The sequence below is a fragment of the Barbatula barbatula genome (assembly GCF_947034865.1).
Source record: "Barbatula barbatula genome assembly, chromosome: 14".
Lineage (NCBI taxonomy): Eukaryota > Metazoa > Chordata > Actinopteri > Cypriniformes > Nemacheilidae > Barbatula > Barbatula barbatula.
Genome location: NC_136777.1, coordinates 10411834 through 10431685, shown reverse-complemented (window position 1 = coordinate 10431685; position 19852 = coordinate 10411834). Strand labels below are relative to the sequence as shown.

Genomic DNA, 19852 nt, shown 5'->3' with positions numbered 1-19852 from the left:
GATAAAACAGAATGAGTGGCAGTACTTTGAGAATATGGGTGCAGCAGGCATCAGGCATCAGGACACTTCATAACAAGCTAGTCCAATGATCAGTGTGCTAAGAAGACTTGTCTCAGGGTTAAAGAAACAAATTCTACAGAACTTTGAATCAAAATTACCAATGATTTAAAAGTATTTACATTTTGCTATAAAAAAGATATGAAAGGATTAAATTAGACTAGGCTATATGTATTATAACCAATGTTATTAAATAAATAGACTATAGTTTACAAAAACTTGGACTGTTTTAGGGAAATATAGTACATGCATAAAAACTTGACTCAAATTTAATTTATGTAGCGCTTTGTCATTGTTACAAAGCAGTTGTACATGAAACATTAACTATAAGCAATACATTCAATGTAGAAAAGATACTTGTTTACTTGCTTGTTTAGAAGCATCCCCTTACTAACAGTCCTACTCTTAGCAAAGTAAAAGCCTACATTGTATAGAGGCAAAATTCACGCCACAGGCTGGCATATTTAATTAAAAGGCAATCAATATGGAAAGGCGAAGTAATGTTAAAAGTAATTTGACCTAAATGTCAATTGCATGAAGGGAAGCTTTTAGAACCTGCTGTTGACGTTGGAACACTGGATGGAAGCCTCAATAGTAGAGAGTCAATAACAAAACCAGCCCGTTCCAAACACTTTCATCCAGACTGGAGAGGTTGTGAGATTATCTACATTACCTCAACTTCAAAAGAAGGCTATATATATATTTTTTATATATGAATAATTACACTCCATTCACAGATCATCCACTTTCTGTCAGTGCCTGGCTGTTTCATCCAAGGGTGTTCTGTTTTTATAATCTGTACATTAGATTGGACAGAATGTGAAACTCTTATTTCAAAAATTGCATCCTTGGCACAAGACATGGTTTCATGTTTATCAAAGCAGATCCAGCTCCTCCGCATGCTGCCTGAAAGTTGGCTGCGAGATGTAATGATTACACTGTACAGAATTTACAACATTACACTGGGTGTGGAGGCTCTCAAGACAATAAAACCCAAGGCGGCGGTCCAGCCCCTCAAGCAAATGCATTTGCATGTTGCAGTTTAAAGTACAGTCTGAATAAATTCTACTTAAGTCTACTAAAAAGCTTTACTAATTTTTGGAGGAAATTGCATTAATTTAGTGTTAATAACATGATGAATATGTATAGGTGCACAAAGTCAAACACAGCCAAACTACCTTGTTTTCTCACTGCTGGAATGACGGAAAACCATTATCATGTTGCCTAGGGCAGGATTTTACTATCAAAGAGCACCTGGCAACAACACACAGCCTTTGAAGAGTCAAAATATCCATTCACCCACGGACAGCTAATCAAGCCCACCGTCACAGAATTACCTGGCGAGAGATCAACCACCCCGTTTGTGCTCAGAGCGGCGAGACTTGACCAACTCTTGTCAAGTGTGCCTGAACGAACACTCATTCTTTAACACGCAATACCTACAAGAACACAAGACCCCAATTAAGTACCTAAACGCACTGTACTGGTGTACATAAAGTACTGTAGGTCTCTATCAGAGCGATCCACATAACTTGTATTCCTTAAGATTCAGAACCGCTATTGCCAACTTAAATAGAAAGTACGATCAAATGTTAGTCTCCAAAATTAAACAAACGTCCTTGTAGAACTTCTACTGACTTCAAATTTTCAGGAAAGAAATATTAAATGTTACACGAACTCTGATGCAAGCCATTAAATAAAGATCTGCTTCGATCTTCGAGCAGCACTGGCTCAATGCAGAATTGTGATTTGTAACGATTCAGTTCTATCGCAGTCAAGTCCTTGAGCAAAACAACTGACTTCAGGTTTCTAACGGAAGGTCTTCCCAGCAAGCACTGCAAGTCGATTTGGATGAAAAGCATCTGCTAAATGGTGACACGGTAACAACCAGTTCATTTGAAGTGTTTGTTTAGCTGTTCTTTAAAGGGCATCTGTGCAATGAAAGCAGTCATGCAGCCAAAAAGCTACACCATTGCATTCTGATGACTTTACAGTCCTATATTACATGTGACTGGTGATAGAGGTGTAAAACACGCAGGACACATTATGTTTCCCAAAGAACAACTGAATGGATTTGAATGAATGTTGGGTTTTGAGACAAATTTTTAAAGTGTTTTTACTAGTGGTGTATAGTTGAAGAATTCGATGCTCGGACAGGAGGAGCCTGATTTGACTACCAGTCTCATCTTCTCAAATCTTTGCATAGGAGCTGCATGATACAAAAAAATGATAACAAAGTAATATAACCATAATCACAGCATATCGCAAGCACGGTGAAGACTTTCGGAACTTGTCATTGTCTGCACTGAAAACGAATCAGGAGGACGGAGAAAGAGTGAGCAGGAAAAAGGTGAAATGGACTTTGACCGTTTAAATGGTAAGATGCTTTATGCACACACACACAGGTATGATTCGACTATAGGCAAGACGTGCCAATTCTGATTCGACTATGTTAATCCTTAGGCGGGTACACAATTTCATGAGTGTCTATTGTCTTACAACTATAACAGCCATACTGCGTTAAATGGGAGGAATTCGCCTTTTCAAAGCCGAAACCGCATATAGATGCCAAAATGCCAAATTCCATTTCATTTATCATTAGAGGAGCTATTACTTCTGCCACGCTTACATTACAGACAAAAGCTACACGAAGCTGCCAGTGAACGTCAATCTGAATGAGTTTTTGATGCATCAGCACTGGGCAGAGCTCGCTGGAAACTAGCTGACAGCAGCTCATATCTATTATATGCCAGCAAACACGCTTTAAAACAAAATACACATGTGCATGCAAATTGATTTGCATAGAATAATTAACTGAATCAATCAAGTTAAAACGTACAGAAGTCAGAGACAAAATAACTGTCAATCTTTAACGTAGATAAACTGGAGCTCAACATCTATGTACAGAGCAGACACTTTCAGCCAAACCAATTTCACAGGGTATTCAAGCTCTATACGATCAATGTGTGTGTTCACTCACTGCAAATCAAAGGCAAGACCTTGAGCTAAGAAACATGATCGTGTTCAATATATCATGACCCCCATATCAATACAACACAAGGGCAGATCCCTGCTGATTTCCACCAATAAAGCAAAGAGACTTCATTATCTTTAAAAGGGTGTTTTAACATTGTTTCATGCATTCTTTTCTTTCTTTACAATGTTAAACGTGCTGGCTTCTCATGTTTAACATCGTCATATTGTTAAAAAAGGAGTTGGACATATGACGTAATATTTCTCCGCTTGATACACTCCCTCAACACTCCAACCTGTTTCAGAAAGTTTTCTACAAGTCTGGATCCTATTCCTTTTATTGGGCAACGCTCACGGAAAAGCTCGGCAAGCCGAAAGACATAGCACGCCAACTGAAGAGCGATAGTAAGACCCGCCTACCATAAAGATTGGCTGCACTGCATAAAGTTACTCTTGCGATAGTGAGAGAAGTCAGTAGTTTGTTTATTCACGGCATTTCAGGGATAGATGTTATATAGACGGTGGATATAATGCTGGATTTAGAGATCATTTGAAACAGATGGATGTGCAAAAAGATGTGTGGTCCAAGTGCTAAAATATGCCGGACATGAATCGCACTTGGTAAGTGAAACTAAGTCATATGTCTGTGTTTTGTTGGCAATTGCGTGTACGTGCATTATGTAAAAAACACGAAGGGATTAATGCGATGGTGTAATGTTATTGTGTGCTCGTGTTCTAGTTCCGTCCCCCTGCCTGCCTCCAGCTGCTAGTGTTTTTCCGGAAATAATCATACAGCTGTAGCTCTCTTTTATAAATGTGATCAAACTAAATATTTTTCGAAGATATGACGTATGCAATACTGTATAATAAAGTCATGTTCAATGTTTAATTGCACAAGTTTCTTCAAAATATCTTCTTTTGTGTTCTGCAGTAGTAAGATAATTCATACAGGTAATGATGACAAAATCTTCACTTTTGGAAGAACTATCACTTTAATACTGCCACGAATAGGATATTGTTGAGACCACACTTCATGACATGTCTCTTAAAACTCATTTATCTCTCTTTTTTAAAGAAACGTAATTCTGTCAATCCAATCTGGGCAGAAAATGACTTTAAATCTTTAGGCAAAATAAATGATATTGATATTTCAAATCTAGAAAAAACATGCAAAAGAATGTGCAGTAAAACGACTGTGTTTCTCTTGTCTACTTGCGCTGCTCCATGAAATGCTGAGGAAGTTACATCCTTGCCCGGCATTTCATCCAAATGCTGACCGAAATATTAAACCAGTCTCTTTAAATGCCTCAAACTCAACATAAACCTCACTGATTCTTTAAACACATTTCCAGCGTATGCAAATCCAATCTGATATTTATCACAAGACATTTGTGCTCCAGGTTGCTCTTCTCTGGTTAAATCAAACAGCCATGACTCCTCGGGGTCTTCTGCAAGCAGAGGAGCCTGTAACCATGGAAACCAAGGCCCGGACTAAAAGACAAGCTCAATGAAAGCATTTACACAGCATTATTCCATCAGACTACCCACTGTTTCCAATAAAACGTCCAAGTGAGGTGTCCGAGTCGGCTGAATGTGTGGCAGGAGCATTAAGAGGCTACCTGACCATCACTCGAGCTGCCCACTCATCTTTAACTGCCCATGAGGAAATATGAGACCTGTAGAGAAAAGGACATTAGAGGAGGACGGAGTGCTAGAGTGCATCTTATACACTGCATACGAATATGCTGAATTCTTAAAATCGAAATGATAAAATGAATCATTTCTACCCTGAATGCGGATTGGTCAATACAGAGTTCAGGCTGTGCTAAAATGATAGAATAATGTCTAGCATAGGGAGGTCCATAAAAAATATGGAGAAAGTTACCCATTAGCACTCCTATTCATCTCAATGGCAGGTGCTTGGCAAGCAAAGGAGTCCTGGAAGTGCTCGTTTTGAAATCTGTGCTCATGGAAAGTCTGTTCTGCGGCAAGGTTTTGAGCCAATGTGTTGCAAATGGATCCATGCAAACCATGAACCCACGGTAAGAGTTTACATTGCACAATAAACAAAACATTAAAGTTGTCTTAAAGTAGTGCCCCTCAGGGAACAAATGACATGATGCTGATAGATGAGAAAGATGATGAAGGATGGGGAAGGAGTTTCAAAGCAAGCAAAAACTCCAACGGAACTGAGTGAATTTACAGATTTTCTCCAATTTACATCAGTTATCGCCTTAATCTCAGTTAAAGTGCACACATGATAAAACAACAACAACATAAACACGACAAGGCTATTGCTTAAAATCATAGGGACAGACAAAATATCTTGCAGTAATTCACCGGGAAACATCCTATTCATATTAACATCTTACATAGTAGTATACCTATATCGTGAAAGGAAGTACATTCATTTGATTTTACAGGGCAACCTACAGCAAAAAGCCCAAAATGACCCGTTATGGTTACTTGACCACATATCAGTCCTAGCAGGTCAGGTATTGCTTAAAGGAGAAATGAAAATTCTGTCATCGTTTAGTCACCCTTAAGTGGTTTCTTTGTTCTGTATAAAACAAAAGACCTTTAGAAAAATGTGGGAAAGCAAACAGTTGGGTCACTTTTGACTACCATTGTCATTTTCTTACTATGGTAGTCACTGGTGGCCAATAACAGCTTGGTTACAATTAGTGGTGAAAAGGATAGAGGTTGATCCGTGATCAGTACAGATAAATCATCGGGATTATGCCGATGAATTGTCTGTTTTAGGGCTTTGAGGATTGTGACGACTAATTGTCTGTTTAAGAGCTTTGACATTAAATTATCACACATTTTTTATTCAGCTTTGAAACAACCACATTGTTCTGAATATAAGACTATGTTTTTTTTCTTGGAAATACATCAAAGCTGAAAATACTTGTAAATTAAGTTAGTGGATCAGGAGTGAATTGAAGCCACCATTAAAACGCTATCAGTCATAGAAGTAACATTTTTCTTTTTAGCATTTCTATGTTAATTCAATTTTGGTAGACTGGCATATACCATAAAAATGACCTAATTACATTTTTCTTTAAAGTGACTCTGTTGTTGTGGTGGTGGTACATTTGACAAGTATTACCATGCTTTAATTACATACACTTCATATATACTTTATATACACTGCTATATGCAGGCACTACAGCTCCCCCTAGGGTCTTCTTTAGAGATATGCAATAACTGCGATGATCTGAAAACGTTGCGATAAGACGATTATTTAATAATTGTGACAGCCCTAATGATCGCCTCCTTACACCCGTCACATTTACAATCTGACCTGTAGAGATCCATTTGTCAGCCGTTTACTATAACAATTACTATTTTTTAATCATGACGTTAAATAATCTGTTAAATTAACCTGCTGATATCTTCGAGGTACTTTCACACCTTTGTTTTTATCAAATTCTTTAAACTCTTATATGAGTGCCCTTATTGATTGCAAAAACAAGTTATTTGAGTTATTATTATAATATTCGATCACAAAACTATGAGCATTTACATGAGCTGATCAAAAATAGTTTTTTGATCCGTTGCGCCACTAGTTACAAGCATGCTTCCAAATATATGTCTCTTGTTCATCAGAACAAAGAAATGTATAGATATTTGGAGGGCAAGTAAATGATGACAGAACTGTCTTTTTAACCCTAAATAAAAAAAGACCTTAAAATGAGCCATGACACAACGCTGCCATAAGTCCCAGATACTTATCACCTGCAACAATGTTTTTATGCAACAGCATAACAGAATGATTGTTTATTTATGTGAAAACACCACAGACGATGTTTCCAGCACTTACAGTACCACCCCTGCAGTTCAGCGCAGGTGGGTCACCTTTCACAAACATGCCGCTACACTGCGAGCAAATTACCAAACTGTGATGATAAATCCTTTAATGGTATGTTTTTATATTATGCCTGTATAAAGGAATGTGCTTTGCGAACAACAAGCTTCAGCGCTGACAGAAAAGAGCTGTTGTTCTAGTGCAGCTGTATGCGGCTATCACATGCCACTGTAGTTTCGACAAAACTGAAGAAACTGTGAATGCAAATGTTAAGCGGTCCGATTCTTTTGATTCTTGGAGCTTGTTCCGAATTGTGAAGAACATTATTTAGGTAAAAGGAGCTGAAGATTGGTGAAGCTAAACAAGGCTAAAAACCCACGTGGAACAAAGTGTGAGAAATCACTGTACCGTGCAAGAGATGCAAAGGACGTTCAATGAGACAATGGTGTACCCTTGAGCCCTCCCGTGTGTTTGTCCAGAATCCAGGTCTCTGAGGTGTGAGGGGAAGTACAGGTCTGACATGGACTGCTCCACACTGGCAGAATCAGGTCACAGGTGGCGATAAGAAAAAAACATCCAGAATTGCATAACACTTGTGATGTTTAGCAGGTATGAAGCCTGCATCCAAGGCATATTCAGAGTTATCAGTTACCTTTAAGCTTGAAAACACAATGAAAATACAAACATGTAAACACTACATCTTTGTGTGTTTGTTTATTAAATGCATAACTGAAAGACATTCTTGTGTGCATAAAAAAGCGAATGGGGACAGACACAGCTTTGTTTACAATTTACTTTCATAAAATGAAACAGCCCAGAGATCCCACAAATTGAATCCTTTTGTGTTTCAAAGAAGATGTCCCACAGGTCATTTTTAGGCAAAATACCCCTCTGATTATCTCATTAAACCAAGACTCTTTCAGATGTGTGTGCACACAAGAAAGGCATCTAGTTATAGAGGCTTTAGTGTGATGGTTAAATTACAAACCGCCCTCATTGATTTCTCTGGTCCGTATGCCAGGGAGTTGATAGTTTTGTATTCATGCAAGGAGCTAAGCACACAGAGAAAATTACATGCAGCCCACGGAGAATTCGGGGAAACTGAGGGGCTAGGTAAAAATCTCCTGAAAACGGGCTGCAACTCGAGCCTCGACTGCTGACTAAAGCCTCACAGGCCAGCTGATCATAATTACAGTTCTTCAGAGGAAACCCAAGGATGTGTAATGACAGACTGGCCGGGCCACAGACCACCCTCTCCAAAATTCTCAAAGCGTTGTTGAGACCGGTCTCACTTACTGTATTCTTATACTTGTGCTTTTCTCCTAGTACATTTTTTTACACACATATCACACTATGACACATTAAGGAGTTCGATATCGAGCTTCCTAAACTGCGAGTAGATGGACGGAACGGACAGAATCGTTGAATCATCAGCGATCAGTCACAAGAATCGCATTAATGGCTCAGGATATACAATCATTCCTCTCAAAAACATCTGTGAAGCAACGGCAGCTGTCACAGAATATAAGTGTGACGGATTTGACAAAAGAATCTTTGATGGAAATTGGAAGCCGTGGCTGAACTAGTCATGTTCAGTTAAGGACAAGACAGCTCCACACATTGGTTTGCTTTAACATTCTGTTCCAAAAAAAATGCACTGAAACCTCTGAATCTCTTACAAATAATAGCTAGCTAGAAATAAATGCAAGTATATTCATTAAAAGTATACAATTCGCATTGCTTTTTAAACATGAAACTGAAAGTGCATAGATCAGATTAAGCACAAGCTCATATACCGTCCAATACATTCACTCACCACCATTCAGTTACATGTAAAGCTGGGAAGAGTTTTATGTTAGACTTCGAACTGAAATGCACACAGATCACAATGAAGTTGACAATGGTTGCAATGGCTCAGTGTAAATGAAAAACAATGTCTTATAAGAGATTGAGGCAGCAAGAAGAAAATAATAGAAGAAAATAGAAGAATGATTGGGGAGGGAGGAATGCCGGTCAATGGGTTAGCCGTGTCTCAAGTACATCGTGTTATAATTTTCAAAAGACCCTATTAAACAATTTGCACAACAATCTTGACTGGGTGATTCCTACCAAACATCATGTTCAAATAAACTTGAAACACATTAATAAAAACAACTTACACCATTGAAGGTGGACAGTATATTCCACTGCCTGATATGTAAGAGTCTCAACGTTACGGTTTCATTAATTGCAAAAATGTGACTTTTTTGTGGGCAGCCAGGATGGAGTGAATATCATGTGTCTAGTCATGTGATCAATACAGCAAAACGCTCAATGTAAAATAATTATGTTATTTTATTAGGATATGGCCTCTGTGAGTGCACAAGATTTTAAACATTTACAAAACAATTTATCCGGCAGTGCAATACATTACAATGAAATAAAATATCTCAAATTCAAATTGCTTGTCACATTGGTGTTCTTGCTGAACACCAGACACACAAGCGCACAGACGCATAAATGTGCTAAAAAGTACCATGTGACGGTTTAGCTTCCTTCTGGCTGGATCATTGAAGCAGCGTGATACGATATGCCCGCTCACACAATAAAAAGCCTGTCATGTTTAATTAGTCTCCTTCCCTTGAATGACAAACAGGTCCCTGGGGAAAAAAAGAAACTCCCGCTACGACTTCAGAGAGTGATAATATGTGATGAGTTGTGCAAAAACGACATCAGAGAGCGTGAATGCTCTTCAACATGTTTGGAACAACTAGAGGGTAATTTATGAAAAAGGGAAAGACTAAATTGATGTAATGTGAGACATTAAAGTTACACCGCTGACCTCACTATTCCCACGACTGACCAATCAGAATTAAGTATTTCAGAAAGCCTTGTAATAAACTGCTGAATATTCAGCTTTAGATCGGGGCTTAAAAGACCTCACGCTTGCCAACAGCGTAATGTTCGAGAGCTGTGGCGCCGGTGCAGAAAGGGATAAAACATGTAGCTTGCTTTTATCTCGTTCTAGTTAACACAGTTTTTAGATTAAAGCATGATTAACTCACACACCAGGAAAAGGGCATCTACTTTCCAAGCCTTCGGGATGGGGAGCTAAAAATACATTAATCCCATACATGGGAAAGGTTTGAAAGGTTCTTTGCAGAGTTTTCTGGAAAAACAACACATGTCCTCTGGTTTCCTATTGCTCACTAGCACTTGTTCTTATTATTAAAAATAATGCAGACTTAACCAGAAAAGCATGCTCGCATGTCCGGAGAAGGCCAAAATACCCACAACCCCCAACGATCACTGATAAAAGCCTCCTTCTACTTCAATCTTTATCATTTCTAGACAGACATTTAAAATCTATGACTCAAAGCTGGAAAAATTGGAGACAAGCTGAAACATGAGATAGAATGTGAAAACTATGGACACGGTGGTGCCTGTAAACAAATGGGTTCAGCGATATAAAAAGTAAACGGTGAATCTAAAGTCCATTACAATTTGGCAGATGCTAAATAATGATGCATTTAAAAAATCTGATATGTTGCTGACTGTACATTTACCTTTAGTCATTTAGCAGACGCTTTTATCCAAAGCGACTTACAAAGAGTTCGGGTTGGTTGATAAGAATGAGTGCAGACATGTAGTTCTGAAAGGACGACGGGAACGGGATGTTTTAGAATGCCTGGTCCCGTTCAAATCACACCAAAGTTCCCAACCGCTACCGCATTTTATTCGGAATAATTTACTCATCCACATCATTACAAACCTGTATGACCTTCATCTGCAGAACATAAAAGATGATATTTTGAAGAACGTCGCTAACCGTACAACATCGGCCCCATTTGACTTTCACAGTAAGGACACAAAACCACCGAGAAATTTCTAAAAATATCTTCCTTTGTGTTCCACAGAAGAAAGAGTCATAAATAGGTTTTGAATAACAAGATGGTTAAAAAATTATGACAGAACATACATTTTGGGGTGAGCTGGCCCTTTAATATATACAGAAATGTCAAAGTTTATTTATATAAATCTAATGTGAGAACAACAGTTTATAAACTGACAGTCTGTGTGTTGTCCTTGGCCTACATGTTGTCTTTCAGCATGATCAAATCTGCTCTGACAGTAGGTTATGTTATGTATTTCACCCAACAGGGAAGCTTCAGCTACTTGTGCATTCAATGAACATCACTAAAGGTGCAGTGCATGCAAACAGAAATAAATGTTAAAGAAAGAAACTGCATTAGAGTGTGTGAATAACTGCATGAACCATTAGTCCGTTTGCCCAATCTCGCCTACAGACAAAGAGTTCAAAAACACACTTTTATTGACATAAACAACAGTAGTAATGACATTCAGAGTATGTGCAGAGTAAAGTAACACCAGTGGCTTTCTGCACAATTCATTTGGTTGCGTTTTATCAGGCTGGTTGTATAAAGGCTCAGGTTAAAAGATCTTGAAGCGTTCAATAATGCAGAAGACAATGCAGAGCTGTTGCCAAATTCACTGTTGAAAACCAGAGATAGTGCGTCACCAACAGTGTCGCCTCAATTAAGAGAAAACGATACGTTATGTAAAGAGTAAAAAAATCTAAATTTGCATCGGCCGTCCAGAGGGCCATCACTTTTTATATGGAGACAAGTGCAAATCGGCTGCCCTGCAGGGCCAGCGTGTCAATCTTGAAGAGATCAGCCAAGATGAGTTCACAGCTCAAGTCGTCCTTCACCCATCTGCCTCACTCGCACATCATGTCCTATGCTAAGGTTTCATTAATAGAAACTGGGGAGTTCTCCCAATATCATTTACAATGAAGGTTGTTTCATTCATTTATTATACCAACCTGAAACACACTCAAAGGATTGTGAAAGATACACTTGACACTTTTCTGTCTTTGAAAACCAACCAGATGAAGTCAAGATGAAGTGACACAGCCGCTGACAGAGGCACCACGCTTCACCGCTTGCACAGATACCCTTTCCAAAAGACTATCTGTAATCTAAAACCTAAAGCTGTCTTTAAAGGTAAAACCACTTGTATTGCTACAAGAATGACAAAGCAAAACCAAGAAAACCCTTAATAAATCAAATGCAAGATCAAGACACCGTAAAAAGCATTATTTGGGTGATAACAGAAGCTTAAATCAAAAGGAACTATTCTCTTTAATGAACAACTTCGTTTTCTTGTCTTAACTTTGTGTCCTCATCGATCGGAGACAGGTGGTATGACGCACAGCACAGATGTTCACTTGACCATGATAGGGCAATCATATCAGTGCAAGGTATGTAAATTGGCTAAGCAAAAAAGGTGTGAGGGACAGTCAGAATCTCTCGGGGGGGCCTAAGAATTAAGCAGTTGATCTGTAATGGCAGTGAAGATGTATGCGAAGCACTTATGGAAGCCACAGACCTGGCAGAAGCTCAAAACCTACTTTAAGAAACAGATAAGCAACAAAGCTATTCTAGACACATCGCCTCTTAAAAGCAAAGCTGGCCTTAGACCAGCTATGCGCCAGCTACCCGAACTGTGACTTGACCTATATGACCAGTGTTGTGTTTATTTAAAAAGGGCATCAATTGTCCAGGACGACAAAAATCAGATTTTAGTTTTTAGCCCAAAGGTTTGGCATAGTCAAAATGATAAAATTAAGTCTTACCTGACAGCAAAGATGAAATAATTACAATTATTAAATCCCCGCGGAGAGATAAAATATTAGTGAAAGTTTTAGTGTCATCTGTCTTTGAAATGACGGGCAATATTCTCTTAAGAGTCGTTGATTGAATATGCATGATAGGTAACATCAGGCCAAAAGACAAGGGACCGCAGTCAGCATTTCCCGAGCACCGTCTGCCTTCCACTGCATGTTAATTAGAACATAGTTGAGCCTTTTAGCTTGCAAACCCATGATCAAAATTACACTGTTGCACTCTTGATTTAGCTTGAAACTAGAGGAATTTGATTCGGAATTGCATAGGTTAAATTATACATTGCCAATTCAAGGCAATTTACTCAAAGTATTCTTGCAAGCATTGATTAGTTCTACTTTTTTTTTTAAGAGTAGACTCTACAACGAACAAGTTCTGTCAGTCAGGATGGTGACAAGAACGCCCTTCCTGTGGCTGATTGTAGCTTTTGTAGTTAACTTCAAGTGTTCACATTGTCTTGACTAAAGCTGCACGGTAAAAAAAAACATCTGTAGGATTTACTTAAACCGTGTAAAAAACCTACACAAAAATCTAAGAAAATATGACCTTGTCATGTTTTTGCACACAGGATTTTTTAATTAAAATGTATTAAAAAAACTATTTTTCTAGAGATGCTCCGCTCGATCCGCCGCAGATCAGTATCGGCCGATAATCACATTTTATGACTCAATCGGTACTCACTAACCGATCGCATTCGCGATTCAGCACTGAAGAACCAGCCACCGCGAGCGATATGCTGAATACCAAAAACTGGCAACTGCAAAGGCAACGGTTAGTAATCTTGCTCTCAAAAAGCCCTCCATTACAGACACTATGAACTTTACACACCAGACAGCAAGAAATCTAAGGCTATAACCCCAAAGATAATTGAATTTGTATGCATTGATAACCAGCCGCGGTCAGTCTAATGTTTCTGTTTACTTTGTTCTTACTGTATTAGTTGACAATGTTTAATTAAACCTAATGAGTTGCATCAAACTACTCCAGTTTGCTCTTTTAGGAGTCTAAGAAGTTATTTGTTTTTTATAAATTTTGTCCCCCTCAAACTTTGATTGGACAGTTTTGGACAATGTTTAAGACTTCTCCATTGTAAGAGATTAAATGTTTATTCGTTCACAAACCTTCACAAATATTGTATGATCTGCCATTTTAATAACATTATAAAATTGCTTCATATCATTTTTTCTTTCTTTCATGTAGCCAAGTACATAGAGCATCAAGGACACAAAAGTAGCTTCGAATCAGCAAAAATCACACTATTTTGTTGATATGATGATCCAACAGAGCTCATTACAATTATATGGCTGAAATGTGATTGGCCTGTTGATGTCTCGGAGGCGGAAAACACCTAGAAGCACTTGGCTAAGCAAACTGCATCTTCGACACATTCAAGCCCTCCAGCGATATTCTCAGTGTTTTCCCATTAGTGTGCATGCGCCCCGATACACGAGTCTCTAAACAACTCTGACTGCTCTCTCCTCATTCGAGGATCTTTGTTGAATCCTTGTGAGCTAAGAAAGATGCTACAATAGTTCAAGCACGAGCTGACACAACAGATGTCTTTGGCGTAGAGACAAACCGGATGTTAAGTCTTAAGATGTGCGACTGGTTTGTATGAACACTTGTTAATGAGAACAGTTCAGTATTATGGAGTATGGTTGTCGTTGTAAATTTGCCGATGACACTGAATGACACCGTCTATGAAGATGTTAGCAAGATGTTGGGCAAAGTCTCAAAACAATGGGGATAGGATGAATTAAAAGACGCTAACAAATATCATCATCGTGTCGCTTTGAACACAAGCGACGAAATAAGGCAATAATCTTTTCCCGAATATTATTTTTCTTACACATTTTTATGCAGGTCCTTTGAAGTCTGCATATTGTAGCTTTGGGAAAGCCGCCTTAAGGCTTTAACACCGGGAACAATAAGACACACTTGACTGCATTCGATATTCATCTCCATTTCAAAAGGATAGAAGGGGATTATGTTGTTCGTGTGGGCAAATCTTCTAAAAAGCCACAGTCAATTATATCCAGATCCTAAAATAGATCCACACTTTAGGATGCTACTCGGCATTCATCACGTTTACTTCCAAAGCAATATGATTTGAGATAAGAACATCCTCCCATAGGCTATAACAGTCCACAGCCACGCAACACTTTTTCAAACACTTTCTAGAGAAATTGAAGATGCTTATTTGGCTGAACTGATTTATGTGCATTAAAGGGGTGCGGGATTTTTTTTTATTCACAATGAATATCGATTCAATCAGCTAGCAATTCAAATCAATTCACAAATTTCAAAAATCTATTTTACTAAATATAATAACGTGACATCTTTGGAACAAATAAGGCGGAAGTCAACTGCAAGAGAGGTGCAGCATGCGGAGTACACACCTCAAGCGCAAGCCCAGCAGAGCATATAGGACCAGTAGAGAAAGAGAGAAAACCAAATACATTCAGCACTGTTGGACTAAACTGAAAGATAAACGGAATACATTTTTAGGATGGTCTTTCTCTACACTGCTCTGTGCAGTGAGTGGGTGGCAGGGAGAAACAGCACAGTCAATTTACTATACTGCAGCTGACTTGTCAGGAAGGGAAAAATTGCGACTGATAATAATATTGGTAAAATAACCGTAATACTTTAAATGTATGTGTATCATGATTTTGTTATACCATGTGGCAATGCGTGGAAGTGACTGTCGTTCGACATACAGCACTAAGGAGTAGGGGTGTGACGTGACACTTCTCACAAGACGAGAAACGAGACTGGGTTCATGAGAATAAGATTATACAACGAGCAAATAGTCTTTTAAATCACCTTAACACATCACATTTAGGCATTATGAAATCAACTTGTGAAACTTTACTTTATGAAACACATTAAACTTCTTTTTTAGTTAATTATATTATGCAGTAATGCAAAATGTTTAGTCACAAACTTAAATGAAAGGCAGTAATTGCACAAAATGTTCTTAACAGGCAACGCTTTTAGTAAAGAGCTGTGGTTTACTCTATATGCTTTTGCATAGTGCTCGTGTTAGCGAAGGTGGCGATCATATCACAATGTCAATCCTCCTTCCTCCACTGACGGAACCCTCATGATGTAATTTTATATCATAAAATATAAATATGTATATACCGCATTACCATACCAGTGTATGTTGCATAAACCACGTGTGGAATAGGGCGCAGCACAACACTGTTTCAGTGGGGCCCATTTTCACTTTTGCACTGTGACCGGCCATTCACACAGAATGCGTCTTTCTATGCCACGGAACATTTACATTCTTTATCACCATTTTTCTGTATAAATATGCGCTAAACGAAGGGGTTTGGAATGTTCGTGTGCATCTCGCGCATGAGCGGTATCGTGACATTCCATTCGCGAAGCAATGGGAGCGAGCACCACGCGGCTGAACAGCAGATGCCTGTAAAACAGATGTAGCAATTGCAAGTTTGCATTACGTTATATCAAATACACTCATGGGCAAACATCTGTAAAATTCTCCTCATACCGGCTCAATATGTGACCCTGGATAACAAAGCCAGTTTTATGGGTTTTTCTTATGAGATTTTTTGACATGACCGGAACACTGTAAATAAAGCTTTCTACTGATGTATGGGTTGTTAGGATATGACAATATCTAGTGGAGATACAGCAATTTAAGTCTCTAGAATCTGAGGGTGCAAAAAAAACTAAATATTGAGAAAACTGCCTTTATTTATTTTTTCTTTAACAACTTCAAAGTTATGTATTAAGTGTACGAAATTTACAAAATATCTTCATGCAACATGATCTTTACTTTATATCCTAATGATTTTTGCCATAAGGAAATATCTATCATTTTGACACATACAATACATTTTAGTTTTTTACTTCGAACTGTTTCTATGTATGCTATGATGAGAAATAAGGGTCAATAGTGGAAGGAGGATTGACAGCATGATGCAATCCCTTTCCTCTTACATATCTAATGTGAGCCTTTGTTTTATGATTTAAAAATATTTGTATTATTTATTTGCTTAAATATTATGTATGCAAGTTACATTTGCATGCTATTCAGTTGTTAAAGAACTTTGCAGTTCTTTGCGCCCTCTACTAGTGACACACGCAATGGGAATATCCAGTGTCTGAAACCCGTCGAGGAATGAATGACCCTTAATATCAAAAGCTCATTTATTATCAGAAACTTCCAATTACCCGAGCTGTAGGGAAACCGCTCAGCATTATTTATGTATGAGCCCTTGTCTAATGTATACATTTCACAGAAAGATGCAGAACTGAAGTAAAGAATACAAAAAGATGACTAGCAGCAAAAATATATGAATTCTGTGTAATCCCATGTTCAACAAGAAATACATTCACCGAAACATTGGGGCTTTGGATAAATGGGCTGGCCATTTTCTCATCATCTCTACATGAATATATTTCTTTAACCGCTTTGATGGCTAAGTTTAAAGAAGACAAAGTATCCGAAGTAGCGCGCAAGATTGCATTAAAAATGTTATAAAACGTAACTCCCTTACCAAACAGACAGGAGCTGTGGGAGAACTGGACAGGATTTGCTAAATTCCTCCCAGAGACTTATCTCTCAATATATCACAGAACATCATCTCCACTGCCAAATACTTCAAGAAAGATGTTATGACATGACAACACAATCACCACCCGTCAAAAGTAATCACTGCAACAATTATAGTGAAATATATGCCTTTATTCTGGAATAATGATTCCATTTGAATAAAACACTCAATTAGCAAGACTTTTATAAGCAGTCTGAATGGAGTTTATCGAATTCCATATTGAGCAATGAGCATATGACAAGTTACACTAAAACAGGATCGATGCCTCGTCTCAGCAAAATACGTTCATTCCAAAAACTCACTGAAAGTTATATTTTACTGCTAATCTGAACATATAACTTTAAGATCTCATTTCACACAAGGCAGGAAACTACAAATACTGTATCTCATCTCATCCGTCTTACTCATCAGGAGATTATAAAAACAAGTACTGATGGTTTGTGCCAGTTCAACCTTTTTATCCAACTAAACTCTTGCAACACATTTGCTACTGCAGCATTTATTTTTCTTCTTCTTCTTGAAAAAAAACAGGTCTGAGAAAGAGGAATTTCATGGTAAACGGAACTCAATGATCTTTGCTTGTATAGGTCACTCAGTTATCCACTGCTTCCAAAGTTAATGCAGAACAGAGGAGGTTCTTCTCTTCTACACTGTCTTTAAAGCCCTTTATAGACGCATATATAACCTAAAACCGGTCAAAGGTCAGGCCATAAAAAACAATGTGCCTCATATATGATTTCCTGTTCAAATCAAGGGCAACAAAATGTAGTGTAAGTGTACATGTGAATGCATGTACAATGGGGTAAGTCTATAATTTGGCAGAGTATAAAACAAAGCATTGATTCAATCTCTGGAATTAGACTCCACTGATTCAACAAGATGAGAAACATAATCTTCTAGAATCCGACTGCCAACATAAAGGCAGGGAAAAATATTGAGGTTTTTTTAAGCTCAGCAGGTAGAAAATAAGCAGAAAAAAACATCACGTTACAAAACGCTGCAAAAATGTGGCATTCATAAGGCTTGGAAGAGTTTTTGCAGCCAGCAACTCGGGGAAGAGATGAAGCAAAATAACTCTACTAATATAGCCCCTTGGTGGGTAAAATATAACTTCATATATCAATTTTCGGGAACTTATTCCTGAGAATACCTCCCTGGGAATGCCAAGACACTTCATCTGAGCCTGTAGACATTTAGCAGAACAATATCAGAAAATGAGAAATTCACAGTCTCCAGTCAGCGTACAATTAGGGCCTGTTCTTCGCTTTCATTGCATGGTATAAATAAATATGTATGACAGACCCAAATGTCGTCTGTTTGGCACTGCCACCAAAGGAAAAAACAGAGAATAAGAACCGCCTCACCCAAGCAGCCATGGCTTTGGGAGAAATGGACAAATCTGTCATCCAGTTCCCTTTATCCTGATGTTAACAAGCTTTGATTTGAGCAAGTGACTGTACAGCAGTATGGCCCCATCACACCTCCACACTATAATCCTGCCAACAGGGGCAGAACAATCAGACTGTCAATAATTGTGTTGTGAAGCGGATATCAGATCAAACGCATTACTCTGTGGAGATAAAAGCTGTCCGTTTCCCTATCCTGCTTGCATCCAAGGGCAGCCGGGCCTCCAAAACCCATCTCACACATTTACAGACACAGAAAAGAAGATTCGGACCCTTGCATAACCAAGGAACCTGTGCACCCGGTGCAACAAGAATGCTGTCCCGATACTGACGTGGAGCACAAAGATGTGGGAATTCATTTCCTCATGGAGACATCTGTTTAAAATCTATTGCGCAACTAACATAGTTCTTGGCAGAAATTATCTGAGAAAGGACAATGCAATCTCATTTACGTAAACCGATTGAAAAACCTAACTCTGTGTCATTTTACAGATATAGACACTTAATCCCCCAAAGCTCCAAAGCAAGGAAGCGGCACCAAACATCAATGTACCAATGTAACGGATTCAGTGCCGTGAGCCATCTGAAAGTGCCGGCCGGCTGTTGTGCCAATTGCTTATCCTATAGGTACATGAGTGAAGCTTTATGAACAGATTCGCTTCAAACCGTCTTGATACAAGATTATAAAATAACATCTCAAGTAAAACTAACACCAGCCGACGATTGGGTGGTATAGACAGTAACACAATTCGTCAAAGTTTAAGTTTGAAACTGCAACGCTGCCAAACGCCATAAGGGAGCAATTCTCAAATGTGCTGTCTATGTATCTCACTGTGCCATGACCACAATAATAAAAGCACACAAAATAGAAATTGAGCTGTCTGGCTGATGCTGATGGACAATACGATTCACAAAACAAACCTCTAGACGACGTGTCACTTTATAATAAAGGAAGTACGTGTGCTAGGCATTATGACTAATAGCCTACATTTCAATAAACGTTCTTATAAAGGCAGATAAGCGTGTGGTTGAACGGTGCACCGCCCAGCTTTCCAAATATTGCTTTCCCAATATGTACACTCTCCACAGTTCAAACGTTAAATGTGCACATTTTCCATATGCTCAAATACAGTTGTCGAAAGTTACGGATCAAACACAAATACAAAGTGTATTTTACGTAGTGAAATTTAGAAGTATTCAATAATCAGAGTTTTACCAATTGCTTATCGGATCTTTGCTGTTATCAATGTAGACATTAGAGCCCATTTGTTTTGTTTGCTATTTTTTCGGTGGATGAATGAACTAAGAAACATTAGACCGGTTCGA

At 38.4% G+C, this 19852-nt stretch overlaps 1 protein-coding gene across 2 annotated transcripts in view; it reads right to left on the bottom strand.

Annotated features, from left to right (window-relative positions):
* The window catches only part of galnt2 (UDP-N-acetyl-alpha-D-galactosamine:polypeptide N-acetylgalactosaminyltransferase 2), a 52067-nt gene that overhangs the window by 31531 nt on the left and 684 nt on the right, over positions 1–19852 (bottom strand). The window lies entirely within an intron of this gene.